At 39.8% G+C, this 16,735-nt stretch overlaps 2 non-coding genes across 2 annotated transcripts; one reads left to right on the forward strand and one right to left on the reverse strand.

Annotated features, from left to right (window-relative positions):
- Positions 1–6,349: 6,349 nt before the first annotated feature.
- On the reverse strand, positions 6,350–6,431 carry Trnal-uaa. The gene has a single exon. It is a non-coding gene; the product is annotated as a tRNA-Leu (tRNA).
- Positions 6,432–14,074: 7,643 nt separating this feature from the next.
- On the forward strand, positions 14,075–14,146 carry Trnay-gua. Its single transcript has one exon. It is a non-coding gene; the product is annotated as a tRNA-Tyr (tRNA).
- The last annotated feature ends 2,589 nt before the right edge of the window (positions 14,147–16,735 follow it).

A 16,735-nucleotide genomic window follows, 5' to 3' on the forward strand; every position in this document is an offset into this window, starting at 1 on the left:
AATCATGAAAAAATAGTGTTCTATCTTTTTGTGAATAGGGACGGAGTAGGTTTAAAAGTATTACAAAGTGTTCTATCTCCTATATCGAAAGATTATTTGTTCAAGGCCAGACGAGAACATACATTCTGGCACTTGTAATGAAAAATAGAAAGCATCGTTCTGGAGCATAGGAATGGGAATTATATGCCTAATAAAGAAGTCATCACGGCAGTTGTTTGCAATGACAAACTAATAATGCGAAAACCCCAGATGAAACAAATTGACAAATTATAAATGACTCTGAGCATGAAAGTAAATGTGGAAATAATGAGTTATGGAGTCCCCTCAAGATGAGAAAAATTTCCAAAAACTAGGATCAATAATTACTTAATTTCTTATTATTTTCGGTTTTGGATTTAGTTAATAAAGTTTTTAATTTATTTGTTGTCTAACCAATGAGTTATTCGCAATAAAATATTAGCTTTAATTAGAATGCTTTCACTTGTCCTACTTTTTGTTGACTTAGTGGTCCAAAGTGACTGTGACTTAACAAAACGGTTTTTGAAAAATTGCTTATTTGAATCAGAGTTTTGCAAAACTGTGAATTCAATGGAGCAAATGCTGCAGGAAATGACAAAATAACTACAATTTCTAGCAACGTTACATTTCCAAATGGAGAAATATTCTCGAATTTAACGAACTTGGTGCAATTGTAATCAACATTTTTTTAACACTAGTTACTGTCGTGGAGACTCGCTAAAGAGAATACTAAACAACTCATTTGACGGGTTGATTCACCTACGTATTGTGTACATTCAAATATTTTGAATCATTAGAGAACTGCATTACTGTAGTAGCCTTCGTTACGTGAACGTAGATGCCTTTGCAAGTCTATTCGGATTACCCTTTCTGTACAAATCTTATTCTAACATTAAAGTTACATGCCATTATATACCATTTTCCAGAGGCCAAAAATCAGTCGTCCCCTCTACATGAAGTATTTTAACTTACTGACTTTGTAGTATTATTGACGGCCAGAAAATGTGCATATTCACAAATGGGTCCCAACCCATAATGTATACTTATATATTCAAATATAAGGATTACGACAGTGACAGATGAGCTAAATATCAAATTAACTGATAAAAGTGTAGAAATGGATCCATTTACAAGTCCAGACGCAACACTAATCACTGAGGAAGCCTACGGTGTGTTATTTTACTCACAATAGATTGCAACCAGTGTTCCCTCTAAGCGAGTGGTAGCTATGCGCGCTGGGCACATTGCATTGTGCAGCGTTATAAAGTGACGTGTGCAAAAAATTTTTGGGGGGGGGAAAATTTTACAATTAAAAACCAATGGTTAAAAAATAGGTCTAGTCAATTGGATATTCTCTTCTGTTTTATTTTGTATCCAAAATTTGTATACTCGATCAAGATCCACTGTATTCCCACTTGTTAAATAGAATTTGATTCGCATGATCATCTCCAAATGGTCAATCTCTACTGCGCAGAAAAAAATTTCGCTGCGCAGCAAGGTGCAAACTGCTGCGCGGCCGCGCACGCGCGCAGCTTAGAGGGAACACTGATTGCAACCTCTGCCGATATCCCGGATCAAGCAATCTTCTATGCTGGAAGGATTGCTTTTGACCTACATTTCGGATGTTACTAATTGACTAACCTAATTATTTGCTTTAATATTCCTTGTTCCTCTTTTGCGACACCACTTGCCAAAAATTCTTTTTAGATGCTATTCATGGATTAGCACAGCTTGGATGGATGTGAAATAAAAACACAATCTTCCCCTGCTTAATAAGTGTGGCATTCCTGTAAAAATGTAATTTAATGCGCTCTACGCCCTGCTTTCCCGAACAAGAATACTTATTTCGCCTCGATAATCTGGTTTCCAAAGCCCTTGTGCAGTTTTAATGATATTTACTTGTGATAAAATTCAAATCTGATGATATTCTGCGTGCTAATTTGCCCATCCGTTATGGGGGCATCGGTATTCGCTCTTGCCGTGATTTATCCCTTCCGTGTTACCTATCATCGTTGTCCGCCTCCACTAATTTCGTCAACTCTGTTCTTTTTCCCTCTTCTGAACAGTGCGAGTTGTTGGAATATGCGGCTGGTGTCAGCGTGTTGGTTTCTCGGGGGCTTAAAGTCCCGGACATTCCGTCGGCTCAAAGGAACTGGGACAACATATATTGTTCGCATGTAATTGAAGATATCCGTAAATATTTTTACAATCCTGATTAAATATATTATTGTCATCATGCCTCGGAATATATTGAATTATTTAGTTAAGAATCCAGATCGTCAGTGATTTCTCTTCTTTGCTTGGAAGAAGAGTTTGGCCCAAACTTCCCTTAATTTTCCATTTTTGCGTAGTTGTTCAGCTGAGTGTCCTCGCAACATGCTAGCTTAGCAAGTTGATTGGCAGCCGATGCGTACTCTTCATTAGCTACCCTCATTCCGTGTCTGTGTTCAATGAGCTACTCTACAGCGTCCTCTTCAGCACAACCGATTAGATGTATGTACAAGTTCCATCTTCAATGGATAACTTATTATGAATTTTAAAGAACTTTGAGACAACTCCACTCCATGTAAGACAATCGGAATAACCTTTAAAAAAGAATACACGACTTGATGATAAAAGTTGTAAAAAATAGTGATCATTATAAATCCGATTATTCATCTCTCTTACACGTGCTCATCGAATCTTTTATTTGGGAAAAAAGGTTCACCAAGGGGATCCACTCTCCTATTTGCCCTCGCAGTGGACCATATTGCCCGCTCAATTTGTGGTATCTTGATGATATCCCCTTTGGTGGTTCGTTTAAATCACAATGTCGTCGATATTATTTGGTCTATCCCTCAAAATGGGAGTTCACTCTGCTTTCCCCAACCATTCCCTATTTGATCAGGCCTCCTTTCTGGCTGTCGGTCTCAGATCTGGTTGTCCTTGGTTCGCCACTCTCCGATGGAACACTCCTATCACAAATAAAAAACGTGAGCTTGTTGCCTCTATGATTCGGTGGTATTGCTCGGGCATGTTCGGTTTTGGAGACCACTCTTCCCTGTCGGTTAAACGAAACATTTCAATATAAACAACGTCGTCAAACGGGGCTTTAATGGCCTCCCTTCGGTTGGAGCCTACTGGTCTTGATTGAGGAGACGGCAAACGTCCGCATGGAATGACGGCCTTCTCATTCAACAAGGGAATGTGCCCCGTATGGAAAGTAAACTATGTCCTGCCTTCGCTCTCGCCAGGCCGAGGATATCAAACGGTGTAGGCGTCGCTTACTTACTCCGTTCATCCTAATATGACTCCTCCTAAGCAGTGACAATAATTAATGTTATAAATTAGGACTGTTCAGGAATGCCACATTTCCTGCCAAATGTGACCTGAGTGCAATAATCAGGCGACCACTCGAATGGAAACAACCCTTCCTCTGACAAATACAGTCAACACGTCATACCCATAAAAAAGCCGGCCGAACACTGCTGGGTTGCCACCCTAGCATTGCTGTCATACACAAGCGAGGTTGTGCACTTTACATCCTTCTAATTCACATAATACAAACTACCCCATTTACAAATTCCACACGAGAAGGTTTTTCAGTATTTTCAAACTAAATTTTGATTAATAAAAATACTTTAATGTTGGGGGAAACATTCTTTGGTTGAATCGACGTGGTGATCTCCAACTCAATGTCAGACAAATCGGAAACATCAAAGGATAACTCATCTCTACACAACATCAAATCATTACACCCAACATTTCCCGTTTTCTGAGTCTATAAGCCTCAGGAACAACATATTCTCCCTCCTCTCTCCTATTTGATGGGGTAAATACGAGTCCATCGAGCTTAAATATATCCACGCAGTCACCTTAGTGTCGTCATCTCCTCTTTTTTGTCTGATTTGAGTATTTTTTGACATTTGTTTGGTAGGCGGGGGTCTCTGAGAGGTCACATGAACTACTTTCGAAGGCACGTGCTCTGATTGAGGTCCACTTGTGGGCTTGGATTTCTTTTTTCCGTATTCTTGCCATTGTGTCTGATCAGGTAAGAGGAACTTGGCCTACAGTGCCCTCTCTGATGGAGGATATGGCTTTGGAGACCATTTGTTGGTTGTCCTTGAGGGAGGTTATTGCTGTCGTTTCTGAGCATCCAGTTTGATTCATTATTTGTTTAACTTGTTCGGAGAAAGCAGAGCTGTCCATTTGTCAGTTAAAGTCTATTTTGATTGTAATAAATAACTACAGCACAAATCAATATTACACGTTATTGATAATGTATTTATTTGTAAATTAAAAATATATTTTAATAATAATTAAATATATTTGAACTAAAATTACTGGCTGTTGATCTAAAAATAGTCTAATGTACACTAAAGCACATAAAAACGGTAATTATTTTAATGCTGGCAACAAATCAGAAATCTCCAAAATTAGCTTAGAAAGGTCGCAGCGCGTCTTCGCTGGACTGACCCTTAAGTCAGCGACATTATTTCTTTTTTTAAAAAAACTTATTTATCGACAAAAAAGAGTATAATGATATTTTAATAACTAATGCCTCACGAGACGTTCGGCCGGCCTCGCGAATAGCAAAGCCATTCCCACGAATCACGGCGATCGACAGACCATCCAAGAGCCAGGATGACTCTCCTGAATCGTGTCTTACTCTTCACATTCGTCGGCCGAGAGAGCGAAGAAAGCGGAGTGTCTTAAGGCCGAAGATCTCCGAAGACTCCAAACGATTAGAGTTAAATAAACTAATTCTTAAAAAAGTCTCCCAATATGTATTGACTCGTCCTTAGCTTTAACAAAATAAATAATTCATTATTTTAAACTCTGGCATATAACACGGCCAGGCAGTTCAATCGGAAAAAATCATCTTTTACAAAGAGTTTCGCTCCCGGCAATGTTGGACGGGCAGAGAGTGTCCACACAGGTTGCGTCCCAGGGGTTTCCCCTCTTCAAATGGGAAAATTGTGATCCCATCAGGACGTTTTCCATCTCCTCGGTCAAGCTCGGCCGGTTCAAGTACGGCTGGGTATCCTGCAGACTCCAGGGCTCGCTTGAAAATTGACGCCAGTATGAGAAAAGGAAATAAACTAGGCAGATTTGGGTGGAGGGACAGTGAAAAACGTCACACCAAGAACACACTTCATTTGATAAATCACGCTGGCAAAATAATAAAAATGTGCAAATGTCATTCCTCCTACAAAAACCCTCAAAAAACAGTCCTCCACGACCAAAATAATGTCAGAGGAATAAAATAATCAAATGTGGTGATCCCCAAAAGTCCAATCAGTGGCAGCAAAAAAGGATTGGTGACGGGAGCCAATAAACTGCAAATTTGTGCCACAATAAGCCGCAACACAATATTTGAAGACACCACTCCATAAAGCCATAAAACACATTTTGGCTGAGAAAGCATCATTTGAGACGGAAAAATGAAAAATCCAGTAAAAATCAAATTGAAGCCCAAAATAGGCCAGAGAGGCCGAAACGAGTCCTTAAACGAGCCCGTCCTCCCTTTCCCCAGAACATACGCTGAATGAACGTTATATAAACAAGCAGGGACAGATATACACCAGATAGTGATCTGATAAATTATCTCCGCCAATTCGTAGTAGTGCAAGTTGTAGGAAACCAGTCCGAGGGCTGGAAGTGGCTGGAAAAGTGGAAGAACGGCCAAGAAAAGTGTCAGTCCCAGAAAAGTAGGATCGTAAGCCCAGGGAAGGAAGAGAGTGCCAGTAATGTATTTCTCCCAATGTGAGAGATAAAACAAAGAGAGAATTGAGCCAAGATTGAAAACTAATCTCCCAAGTGACATCCCTCCACTGCCCCCGCAGACATAAAGGGAGGAGAAGACGAACATGACCAACAAAAAGGCAGAAAAACTATCACAGCCGTGGTCGAGGAGTTCCCCCATGGCACTGCTGATCTCCAACTTCCTGGCCTGCATTCCGTCAGTTCCGTCGAGGGTGTGTGAGAGAAATGTGCAGAGGGAAGTGACAAGCCACGCCTAGCCAGGAATGGGAAGGAAGACGACAAGTAGGTTGAACCACAAAAATTATGGTCGTATTGGTCAATGGCAAAATAGACTATGATGAGGACAGACAAACTGAGGAGGGTTAGGACATTCGGGGATAGCCAGACCGGGCAGTAGGACTCGGCAATCCAACGCCAGAATGGCTTGGTTATGTATTTAGACACAGGACTGTTGTCTACAGCATTGTATTTGTATGCTTTTATTCTCTCCGCTTCGTTGCTATCAAGATACGATGTTAAAAACGACATTTATACAACAACCACGGCACACTTTAAATATTAAAAGTTTATTTAAAAATTGAGAAAATACCGACAGTGGGATTCGAACCCACGAGGACATTGTCCAATGCATCTTAAGTGCACCGCCTTAACCGCTCGGCCATATCGGTGTTTATTTCATTTTATTACTTTTAAAAACTAACTTCATATTTACGCTATTTGTATATTTAGCTTCGTAATTTTTAATAAATTTTTATCTCTTTTTTATTTGTACTTTTTAATTTATCTCAAATCAATTTTTTTTCTCTTTTTAGATTGCCAATCTCTAAATAAGCATACTTATCCATCTCATAGGCCTGGCCTCTTTTGTTGTCGTTATCAAAGATTCTTCCGTTGCTCTATTTGTAAGGCGAGTCTTTCGGCGTTGCTTCGGCGGCATCATTCCAGCTTATGTCCTCATCCATACTCTCTAATGTTTTCCTGACAACCATCGACTGAATGTAAGCTCGTTTGGGTCCCTGAGACTGATTTAGTCGCAGTGATGTTTCTAGAATTTACTCACAACATTTTCATGTTAGTACAAATGGTGCTATAGTTACGCTGTGGATTACTCACAGTTCACAGATAGTAATCCATAAACCCTGCTTCCATACTATTGTAAAAAGGCAGGACATTAAACAAATATGGGACACATAAATGCACTCAGTGGTTGCATGAGGCATAAAAAGGAAAACCCTTGTCTGTCGATGTGGGCCACCTTCTTGCGGTGGAAGATGATAGTTCTATACTACGAAAAGACTTACAACTACTCCCCTATCGAAGCCGTTGCTCCCAAAGGCCTCTTTGCTTATCAAACTCGCCCTTCTCCTTTCCGGAGACATTGAACCAAATCCTGGCCCCAGCAAGAAGACCCTATTACGTATCTTGCAGATCAACATCAATGGGATTGCTCCGAAGACTGCTGAACTTTATTCCTTTCCTGGAGAAGCACGACATTCCTTTGGTGCAAGAAACGAAGCTCTCGACCAAAAATCACTTTCCCTGGATACTCATACATCCGGCTGTGTACTCCAATTCTGGCCCCTGTTATCTCTTGGAAGATCATTTACGACCTAAATTCTGACCACAACCCGATTATTATTGAGAATGCCCTAAAATCAAACATCGACATTCAACGGCGTTGTTATACGAATTACAAAAGAGATTCCTGGGACGACTACTGTCTCGCTCTAGAAAAATCATTGAATGATTTCGACATTATCAACTTTCGTCTGACTGACGCAGCAGTCAATTATGCACTTCCCACTTCCAAAAAATTCATTCCTCAAGGAATTATACAAAAATCTCCCAAAGTTACAGCCAAGGAGTAAACGCCCAAAGACCCGTAACAAACTGAAACGGGAAAATGGATAGAACTGATGAATCTAAACAAACAAATCACTGCTGCCATAAATCGCCCTCGAAATTATCGGTTATTTTCTTCCGACAATCAAACCTTCACCCGAAGTTATCTCTCTTTGGTTCTGACCTCCCACTATGCAAAAACCCTACTATCCTCGGACTTACTTTTGATCCAACTATGTCTTTCACATGTCTCTAACATTTCTGTCAAGGCAAACAGACGCAAAAACAAAGCAATAAGTGGTCACATTACAATAAGTTATGCGAGTCCAAGCTGGGCGCCCTGCCTATCCATAAACTCGACAATGGCACTTCAATCAGTAAAAAACAAGGCACAATATGTGGGTGTCTAAAATCAACCCCAATTGATAACCTCCACTGTGAAACAAACCTTTTGATGATCATCTAAATATGAGAGGAGTGCCATGCGCACAATATTTTTATAAGCGTGATTGTGTTTATTCTCAGCCACTGACTGAACAGAGTAGATTTTTAAACTCATTGATTTCTTAATTACATTCTCCCTGCATGTACACATCTGCCTTGGTGAGTAGTCATTATTATTTGTAGATGATCAATGAACAGTTGGTGTATATGTAGCCATCATCTTGGTCATCCATCATAACTTTTGGGTACTTTCACTGAGTGGATTCATTACAAATGCAAAGATTTGGAGTGACAAGAAATCACCCTGAGTATGTTTCTTTCCATTTTGATTTTCCAATCACGTTCTGGTTGGGGATTGGCTTAATTCTCCAATTTGCGACAAGGTTCGGAGTGAGGGGGCCGAGTTTGCAAGAAAGTCGTGATCAACCGAATGGAACGCTTTATCACATCAATCCAGATAGAAAACAAATTATTTCCGCTTTATTTGTGAATGCACTGATTAATTATTGCTCGTTCGGGTTGATTATTGGCAAACACATAAACGACACTCATGACTCGATTCAGGAAGGAAACATGACTTTGTTGTTTTGGATGATTAGGAGGAATAAAGTATAATTAAATGTAAAAAATAGAATATAGTAGAAAAGTAAAAAATAAATAGTCGATTAGTTTTAGTGGTGTGGATAAGATGGGCGACGAGAAAAGGTAGTAGATGAATGATAGAACTAGTAAACTTAATTAATTAGAAAATTATTTGTTGGTGGGTTAGCCTCAGAGACAAATAATGGTAATGTGGGTGTTAGAAATAGAAGAATCGATGAAGGCGTACTTTGGTCGGTTCGGTGAAGTGGAGGAGTGCATAGTGATGACGAACGTGGAGACAGGGCAGTCGCGTGGATTTGGATTTGTGACATTCGAGTCTGCTTTGTCAGTGCAGAAAGTGATGGGTACATTGACGCACGTGGTGGATGGGAGGCAAGTGGACCCGAAGATGTGCAATCCGCGAGGGAAAGTAATAAGTTGGTGGAGTAGTGAAGGGTGGAGGAGATGGGTCGGACGGGAAGATCTTCATAGGGGGACTGCCTGCGAACTGCACAGAGGAGACGATAAAGGCCTTTTTTTCGTACTACGGAAATGTGAGTGGTTGAATGACATGTGAGGTGACGGACACTATTTTGATGATGGACCAGAACAGAGAACGCCACCGAGGGTTCGGATTCGTCACGTTCGATTCACAAGAGCCCGTCAACCGTCTGTGCATGGAGAGATACGTCGTCATTAGTGGCAAGAGAGTTGGCCCATCTTGTCAACGTAGGTCGAGTGCAAACTGGCTCAGCCACTCACTGGTCGTCGCACCACCCCTCGCTGGCCACGCCCATATCACATGCCTCTCTACCACTTTGGAGGACTCACTGACTGGACTATGCAGGACTACTGGGACCAACAATACCACTACGCACAACAGCAGTGGGCTGCACAACAAATGGGCTACCCTCCTCCCGACCAACCTAACTAGTCCATTCTTTATTTGGCTTTCTTGTTTGTTTTATTGTGGCCACCCTGTTCTAGTTGTCATGATAACCATCCTACTTTACAATGTTCACTAATACTTTCCAAAGCGGCATGTTGTCCATTTTGTACAGCATTGGCAGTAAGCCACTCCAAATATGGGACAAACAGGCACATCTCCTCTATCACTACCACAGGTCAAGAACGGACACATCAAGAGAATCACCGACAACGACATCCAGTCACTCGTCCTCGAGATTGCCGGCACTAATGTCAGGTCCGCTCATTCCCCCCACTCCTTAGCACCACCTACATCACCTGTCCTATGGACTTGTCCACTCTCGGCATCAAACTCCCCTTTCTTGTCATGATCATCAAAAACCTCAAAAAATACTTCACCTTCGAAGTCCAAGTCCTCGACGACAAAAACGTCAAACGACGATTCCGTGCCAGCAACTACCAAAGCACCACCCGAGTTAAGCCCTTCATCTGCACCATGCCCATGCGACTCGACGACGGGTGGAACCAAATACAGTTCAACCTGTCGGACTTCACCAGACGTGCCTACGGGACTAATTATATCGAGACTTTGAGGGTCCAGGTCACTCCCTCTCCCCATTCTAGATCCATGCAAACTGCCGCATTCGACGAGTCTTTTTCTCCGAGAGGCTCTACTCCGAGGACGAACTCCCCGCAGAGTTCAAGTTGTATCTCCCCGTCCAGAACAAGGCTCGTTCTTAACACACTAATTCACTATTAACGCTAATATGTTCGGGTTATGATTGCTCATATCCTTTCCTTCAGACAAGTCCTGTCACATTAACTGAACTGCCATTATTCTATCCAGCATATTTGGGAGATCAATCAGTCCAAGATGTAGGTAGACATCTCTGACTTAAAGGCGCTTCACTTTTCAGTAACTAATGTGCGATGTCAAATGGTATCAAAAAAACTTTCACTGATACCATAATCCTATGTCGCTACATATCCTTGTTGAATTCTGAATGTAACTCATTTTTGACAATGTAAACTAAATATTTATTGATTATTATAAAGAAGGAATCTGAATGTGACTGGTTTCTAAAATTTTGGATTGCCAAGGCAATACATTCGAAAGATGCCTTCATCTCTCGTGAATTCGTGTGCGAATCGATTAGCGTTTGCAATGTCAGAGTCTTATCAAAAGAAAATTCCTAGATTTTAACTCAAACACATTTTTAATGTAGAGAGAAAAACAGTAAAATTCAGTAAGGGAAATATCATGGTATGGTGTGCCATATGGATTCAGTAATTTGGTTGGGATAAAAGAAAAGATGGATGGAGCTTTGTATGTTAACATACAAACGAATAATCTTATCTCATTTCTGAGCAAAATCGAAATTAAATTCCCAACAAGACAATGATCCGAAACATACTTCGGCAATAACAAGGCGCTTTTTTCAAATAAATAATATCTAATAAATAATATCGAATTACTAGTCTAATTCATGCTTGTTCAGTTTTTATTTTTCTGACTGATCGACTGGTTGGCCACCCCTGGTTCACCGCCACTTTTTTGCACTGTTTTTTGATTGAGGGAAACTATAAAAAGTATTTAAATTTGAAGACCACTAACTCAAAACGATTTGCTAGATTAATGTTCCCTCTACCCAATTGTTGACCAGTTCGAGGTTGATAGAAGACCCGAGGTTGATCTAACATATCAATTTATTTTGTTAAATACATGAATAGATAAAGGGGAATAAAATTGGATATTCATTATATGAATCATACGCCCTTATGGATGTGAAATTGTTTTCATTTTTAGATTCACTCTTAAAATATGTAAATATCACTGATACAGTGCTATAGTAGTTATTCGCCATGTTTAGAGGCATGTATGTATATCTCCAATTAAACTAACTTATTATTTTAAAATTAAACAGTGTCTGGCGGGAGTATTTCGACGATGTAGTCCGTGGAACAGTTGTCAGCATATAAAAGCCACTTATCCTCGAACATTCTCCACCCAGTCAAGTAGCCCCGGGTAATTCCAAAGGGAGTCAGCAGGTGTTTCCAGAGTAACTATAATGAGTACTCAAGACAATACTTCTTCACTAGTCATTTCAATACCGTTGAATAGTCCTTTCACTTCGATAACTCGTGTGGTGATTATCCCCCTGACTTTGGTCTGGGTCGGGTCGAAAATAAGGAAATACGAGTCTAAAAATGTGCTTTGATAAATATGATTCTACTTTTAACCGCAGATATAAGATCATCAAGTGTTGCCCCAACTTTCCTCATTCTCCGGAAGAGCAGGATTTCTTCAAGCTTTATAAACCCGAAGTCGTCAGAAAGAAGTGCAAGATAGCCGTCAGCCATCATATTTGTGCTAATTTATGATCAAAGTTTAGTTACTCTGAGAGATAATATTCAAGTTGGTATTGAATTAAATAGGACCGGTCTTTGTTTGCAAGAAAGCGGAGTTTATGTTCATAATGAATATTGTATGGCTCCATTCTCGACAATTTCAAATGCATAGTTTGCGTTAATCTAGATTATATATCCCGTATTGAATACGTGAAATTTGCATGGTAGTAAGTCAAATTAAGTGTGCTTTAGTTCTGGATACTACTTTTATTCCCTAATCATTATAATTAGTGTTTTCTCATGCTCAGTTATTGGGGAGAAACTTACTTTTTTGAGAGTGGTATTCTTCAATCTATTTAATTTTGAATTATTCCAAATAATCGAATATGGATTACTTGTTATGTTTAATTGTATATATTAAATGTTGTGTAATTTAGATTTGAAAGTGTATTAATAATCATTTACATCTCTCAATTTAAATTATATTTATTGTTTTATTCAAATTATTTACATTGTCTGAGAATACAGTGGATACAATCCAAACAAATCAATTCTAGATAAGTACCACTCAATTGTCTACTTAATCTATTAAATTTCTTCCCCCAAAATGTATATTATTTAATTCTACTGAGACATGACACAAATGACAGCGACCGAGATATTCACAAATAAGGCATGTGATTTTTGTTGACATTAAATATCAGGGTGTTTGTTTTAGTGACAGATTTTAAGTATTGTTGTTTATTTGAATGCCGGTATAAAACCGCATTGACACATACAATGGTTCGTTTAAACTCATTTGTAAATCAGCAGCTGAAAAAAGGTCAGAAAAGTTATTTTTTCTACGATGATTTGTAATTGAGATTTATTTCAGCTAAGTATGCTTTTTCAATATTCCTGTTCTTTTATAAAATTGAATTACCAGTTTCAAATGTTGGCTATAATCCTTTGGGAAAAATCGAAATACAATGTAAAAAATTCACATTCTCAAATGAATGCTGCCTATAAGCCATAAAATGCGTTTTCCTCTCAGGATAATTCCCTGAGTATAGTTTTCGCATAGTCATTTCACGCAAACAAACAATTTTTCTAGTTATTTGGTCAACTTGTAATTTCATCAATTTCTTTTCCATAAGAAAATTGTTCAATACCTTATGAAAGGTAAAATTAAAAATTATTAAATAAAGGGTAAATAAATATTAGGAAATTAAAATCGGAATCTGTTTACGGCTGGGCATAGAGATTTGGCAGCCCGATCATTGCAGATGTAGACAACTCATCGACAGGATCCCGCTTAACGCCGCTGAATTCCCCTCAATGTTAGAACCGGTAGGACTTGACCGTGGGGACGGAAAACGCCCTAATGGGTCGACTTTATTCCCGTTCAGGGAGAGAATGGCATTCGTGTGGAATGTTACCAGACTCATTTTCCTCATCACCGTTGATGGACTCCGCTTCTCGTTCTGGATCTGCATCTGCCCTTGCCGAATTTAGAAAAACTGCAAAATATGGCTGTTTGATTGCTGCTTCATCTCTCTGACTTTCGAGACCAGTGGGATAATTGGACCCCAAGCTTCAAACTCCTCTCAGAGATTGGTTTAATCATCTCGAGGAGGAGTCACAACAGTGGTGAAACGAGCTGGTTTTTCAGCGGACATCGTTCTCGATATTACGTTGAAATTGTCTGTCCATCCGCTCGGCGACCCATCTAATCCAGTTAACTTCTTAATTTCGCCCCTGATATAGAATTTAAATAAGTTTGCTTCTTTTGTTTATTAAATTTAACATTGTAATTTCTGTTCTGATTATTTTTTACTTCAGCTGTTTTTTTGCCAGTTTCATCACTTAAAAAATGTGAAAGGATACATGTTTGTCAAATTTTCGGTTGAGTACTTTTATTTGTATGTCATTATTGTTTTAATCGAGAAGTTGTTTTTATTGTTACAAATTATAAAGTATACAATCCATAGTCGAATAATCACTGGCCAGATTAGATATGTCGACTACGACCTCAGTTGTTTGCCTGAATGTCAGTTCTTAGAAATGTTGTATAGGATTTGTGTACGAGGGGAAAAATCAAAATTAATATCGAAAGTAAAGTATGTACAGATAATAAAACATTAGTGAACAATTAAAAGCCAATAATATTTGGAAAAAAAAATAAATGCCCGTGATAGCTCAGTGGTAGAGCGGAGGACTGTAGATCCTTAGGTCCCCGGTTCGAATCCGGGTCGCGGGAATTTTATTTTACATCATCGGTATAATTAAATTTACATTTTGTTTGTTCTTTTTATTTAACCCAAGAATGTGTTAAAAGATTAATCAATGAAAAGGCCTACGGCCTGACGGATCGCCAAACTGTTCCCCTGGATAACGGCGATCAAGAACCGTTGGAAAAGCCAGTCCACCTTCCGAGGATCGTGAGTGCGCATTGAGATTTTGACCTTGAGAGAAATTTTTCCGTCTTTGGATCAAGAGCACCCGACGTCTCCACCGCTATCGACAACACGAAAAACTCATCCGAAATGGCAGAATATTTGGTTAGCTTTAAATCTTCAACCTGCTTAGCAGCAGATTTAGCCTCTAGAGCACACGAAGTTAAATGTGAAGCAGAAAAAGTGTCCCAGCAGGTTGCATCCCATACGAAGACTTTTCCGCCCTCAAAAGGGAAAAGGGTCATCCCAACAGAACGTTCCCGTCACCGCGGTCAAGACCCGGTGGTTCGAGGACCGAAGGGAATCCCGCCGAATCAAGGGCCCTCCGTATGATGTCATTCAAAGCAGAGTGTTTTGGAAACCATCCGGCACTCCTCCTGCACGATAAAGGATGCAAACCGAAAGGCTCAACAGGGCAGCCACAACGATACACGTGCGGGACACATTGCCTTAGCTCGAGGCGCAGAGAGATTCAAATTTTTACCGATTCATCGTCGAGGAGAGCGTTCGGGAATGCTCGAGCTGCAGATTGAAAATTTGCTTGCATCCTATTCGATCCCAGTTTCGTTGACATTTGATCTTCCGGAAAGTCAAGACCTTGTTTCCTCCAGACTTTGCTGAAATGAACCACATTTGTGTCCAAAGAAAAATTCAGAAAAGGTGCGTAGAATTTCCATGACAAGTGTGTGAATCACCAGCAGTTAAAAAAACATAAACTCTCAGCCACGGCGGCGAATCACGTAACAAGTATTGCAATGGATGTTGGGGCAATCAATAAGCGACTGAATGAAGGAAGTAGCCACCACGAGACATCAGTGGAACTTGTCAAACACACGAAAGCTGTATCCTGGCCCATGAATCTGGCAGAAAGAGGCGGATCGACAGCAAAGAAGAGATCATGAAGTTGAAATGTGTGTCAGCTTGTGGAATATTGAGTGAATATAAGAATGGGGGGCCAACGGATATATTGTCCAGGATGAGTTTGGCAATGAAAATGGAGTGTTTGTTGTGGAGTACTCCTTTGGTGTCGCCACGGACTGTTCCGCCATTTCTATTGTCTTGTGAGCCATCTCCTTCACTTCGCAGTGAAAAACTGCCAAGTTGAAGAAAGGCCCTAGTCGGTTGAGGTTGTCGGGCTGCAGAGAGAACAGAGACAATTAATGTGCTTACGAATAGGCCTCTAAGATTTGTATCACCTCCTCTACACATGTAAAATGGGAGATTTTCTTGGTGGGGTCGACTATTTCCGTCTTGTAGCAGAGATGGTCGTCGACTGTTTTGTAGTACAGTCCGACCTCGATTTGGAACAGACCTTGGGGCTGGAATACTTCAGTTTTTGGAACAACCTCAGTTTTTGGAACACTTTGTAGGATCTCTGCCTAGATTCTAGGTTCCAAATCGAGGTTTTCATTTAAAATGACTTTTGGTTAACGGTGGTCTTTGGAATAAATTTTGATTTGATTTATTCTAGGCCAGGGGTGTCAAACTCATTTCGCTTTGAGGGCCGCATTTATAATAATTTCTCATTAAGGGAAGATTAGTTCTGATATTTATTATGATGAATAACCAAAATAAGAGAAACTAAAATTTAGTTTTAGTTAATAATTTAGTTACTAAATTATTCAATTATCGCTTTTTAATTTTGGTGAGAGTTGCTTCCAGAGGATTGACAACTTTTTAAGTTTTTAAACTTTCCAGGAAGATATGAAAAGAAAGCAGGTATTCTAACCTCCAAATATTTAGCTTTAAGTATAGAATCTGAGTGGATTAGTTCCATTTGTAAACTTTCATCTGCATTAGAAACATTAAAAGAGAATGGTGATGCGAATAGTAAAAATTGTTGTTCAAAAGACGAAAAATCATTAAATCTTTCTTGAAATTCCTTTAACACCGATTCCATTTTTAATATCTTTGAGCACAAATATTGCTGATAAATAATACAATGAAAATGAGCAAATGATGACCCGGGATAGACCTCATCAAGCGAGTCCCCTCTTGGTCTTCCAGGCTTCAGTATCGGCCTTATTAAGGCCTGTTTCCATAAAGCCGGAATCACGTTGTTGTTAATAGAATGGTTGAAGATTGCTGTTAGAAATCTGACACCTTCGACGCCGAGGTTTTTTAATAGGATCACCGGGATTTTGTCCGAGCCGTCAGAGTAAAAAGGTTTTGTTGAGTGCAAGGTATCTTCCACCTCCTTTACCGAGAGGAGGAGCGGTTCAGCCCGTTTTTTTAGGCTTCTGTTGGAGGGGAGTGAGTCGGATTTCCTGTGATCTTTATGTGCATTTTTCGCATAGAAATTCATGAGGTTGTTCACGTCTTTTTTATCAAAATCTTCGAAAGGTTCGGGAGCGTCCCCCCTGACCACGTGCCGAATGGCTTTCCACACTTCA

The sequence above is a fragment of the Octopus sinensis genome, unplaced genomic scaffold, assembly GCF_006345805.1.
Source record: "Octopus sinensis unplaced genomic scaffold, ASM634580v1 Contig09705, whole genome shotgun sequence".
NCBI lineage: Eukaryota > Metazoa > Mollusca > Cephalopoda > Octopoda > Octopodidae > Octopus > Octopus sinensis.